We start from the raw sequence: 2780 nt of genomic DNA, 5'->3' as shown, positions 1-2780 counted from the left end.
ACATTCACGACATAACACAAACACATATGGACCTTACACATTTTAAAAAATGCAAGTAAAAACGGTTTTGTGTGGCAGGGCACCTTTAAGCTACAGCACTTAACTGTGCACCTCTACAACCATACCTGCTTGTTCCATATTGGCCTTAAGCCATAACAGGGTGACACATGGTAACCCGCTAACACACACATGACCACAGTATAGATGACTACAGGCAGAGATGTGGACTGCAGACTTGGACTTGATTCAACTCTAGTCACTGTTTTGATGACTGCAGTTAATGAATGGAGACTTGACTTGAGACATTATAACTCGGATGACTTGCCTGTTGTTAGCTGTTAAATATAAACTAATAAAATTGAATGTCACGTTTCTGTCTGACTATTAAGAATGCTATGCAGCAGCGTGAACTGTCAGTCATGATTGGATGACTTAAAAAGCTCCCTGGCATGTGATTGTCATGACTGGATGACTGGCTGTCAGTCAAACCCCTTGCTATGGCAACACAAAACACTGATCATCAATAAATAAATATAAATAGACTTAACATCATCAGCTTTATCTTGGGTGTAAAAATGGGACTTGATTCGCGAATTTGCCCTAACTAAGGATTTGACTTGACTTGACCTGTGACTTAACTTTCCCCAAAAAACATAAATAAACTCAAGACTTGGACCAAATGCCTTGAGACATGCTTGAGCGAAGATGACTTGGTCACAACACTGACTACAGGATGTGGAGTTACTCAACTTGCCGTTCCACACCCTCACCGGATGACAAAATGATGGGATGCCTGCTGAGATGAGTGTTGTTCTTTTGGGTGAAATCCAACTTGTATACAGGACATATCACTGTAATTATGTTCGAGCATTTAATCTACGGTAGCTGCATGCCAGTGCAGCCTGTGTTTGATAGATGAAGCATAATAACTTCAACTAAAAGGAAAACTATTACCCTTATGTAGCAACCTTTGCTTTCCTCTCTTAATGATACGCTCTGTGGTTCATTGGGACGAGGGGGCCGAGGGAGAGAAAACAAAGACATGATGAGAGCTGATGTCAGGGCAAGAAATGCAAACCAAATGTGACTCTCACACACACACACACACACACACACACACACACACACACACATACACTATCTTAAGGGGCTTACATTTAACAGAAATGCACGTTTAATAAAAATGGCAAGGCTCTCACGTCAATACATACTCTTCGCCTACTACAAAGGAGTGCTAAAATACTACTTTTGTAAATTAATATGACAAAGAGATGCCAGTCTACCAGTTTGCCTTGATTTAGATGTTCATGTGCCTCTGATTGCATTTTCAGATGTTGCTTCACCCAGAATTAACCTAAAGTATAGTGTCCTACAGAGCCAATATGCAGTAACTAGGCTACATGTATTTGGCATCTGGAAATTATCATGCCGTAGTAATGGAAGTTATGAAAAAAACATGTGAAATGACAATCTAGAAGCTACCATCCATCACAGTTAGTCTAACTGCACTTTCTTCCGTAATAAGCCAACTATCTTAAGCAAGAGAATGCTAGCTGATGACAAATACCCATAGATCATATTTCAAGATTAATCATATTAACGGAATCATGGCACATCATTTGCTTTACATTCATGCCAGCAATCATTTCAGAAGAGAACCCATGAAACAGTATGTGCATTTCTAATTGAATCCACCTTAATTCAGAATAGCTTGCGCTTGAAAAACAGTATTTTGTGTTGGTTTCAAACACATAATTGCACAGATATGCAGTTTTACACGGTTTTAATAGACCTTTTCTCACTAAAAAGGTCAAAGTATTATTTCATACTTTCGTGCCTCATGAGAAGCCAAGTCTTTGTAGAGTCTCATCAATCCTAGAAGAAAAGCGTAAAGAACCCACAAGGCCTCTTCAGTGAGGTCATGACTCAACTCTGGGATTATCAGAATACCTGGACTCTGACGTGATTCTCTCTTTTCTTTTAGCTGCATTTTCACTCAATCTGTTTTTCATTTTTACAAATAGATACATTTGGCTGCAATGGTGTTGGCATTGTGGGTGCATAACACTTTGACTGCATGAAGAATGGTTTCAAGTTTATAGGGTCTTTTATCTCCCTACAAAGCTATTTAGGTTGTAATCCAGCCACAAGTTTATTAAAGGTCCCATGACATGGTGCTCTTTGGATGATTTTATATAGACCTTAGGGGTCCCCTAATACTGTATCTGAAGTCTCTTTTATATAGACCTTAGTGGTCCCTAATACTGTATCTGAAGTCTCTTTATATAGACCTTAGGGTCCCCTAATACTGTATCTGAAGTCTCTTTATATAGACCTTAGTGGTCCCCTAATACTGTATCTGAAGTCTCTTTATATAGACCTCAGTGGTCCCCTAATACTGTATCTGAAGTATCTTTTATAGACCTTAGGGGTCCCCTAATACTGTATCTGAAGTATCTTTTATATAGACCATAGTGGTCCCTAATACTGTATCTGAAGTCTCTTTTATATAGACCTTAGTGGTCCCTAATACTGTATCTGAAGTCTCTTTTATATGGACCTTAGTGGTCCCTAATACTGTATCTGAAGTCTCTTTTATATGGACCTTAGTGGTCCCTAATACTGTATCTGAAGTCTCTTTTATATGGACCTTAGTGGTCCCCTAATACCATGTCTGAAGTCTCTTTCCCAAAATTCAGCCTTGGTGCAAAATTACAGCCACTAAAGCCTTATGACCTCATGAGGGGCAAGATTTCAGATCGGCCCATCTGAGCTTTCCT

The 2780-nt window shown here is 39.2% G+C and overlaps 1 protein-coding gene and 1 long non-coding RNA gene across 4 annotated transcripts in view; one reads left to right on the top strand and one right to left on the bottom strand.

Moving 5' to 3' along the window:
- The window catches only part of mical3a (microtubule associated monooxygenase, calponin and LIM domain containing 3a), a 192945-nt gene that overhangs the window by 14944 nt on the left and 175221 nt on the right, over positions 1–2780 (top strand). The gene's annotated exons all lie outside the window — the stretch shown is intronic.
- Positions 1–2780, bottom strand: part of LOC116694331 (uncharacterized) — an 11186-nt gene that overhangs the window by 2030 nt on the left and 6376 nt on the right. Inside the window, exon 2 of the long non-coding RNA XR_004333109.1 lies at positions 433–440. This is a non-coding gene — a long non-coding RNA (uncharacterized LOC116694331). The remainder of the gene's footprint in view (positions 1–432; positions 441–2780) is intronic.

This window comes from Etheostoma spectabile, chromosome 8 (genome assembly GCF_008692095.1).
Source record: "Etheostoma spectabile isolate EspeVRDwgs_2016 chromosome 8, UIUC_Espe_1.0, whole genome shotgun sequence".
Lineage (NCBI taxonomy): Eukaryota > Metazoa > Chordata > Actinopteri > Perciformes > Percidae > Etheostoma > Etheostoma spectabile.
Note: the sequence above shows the minus strand (reverse complement) of the source record. Positions and strands in the feature narration are given on the sequence as shown.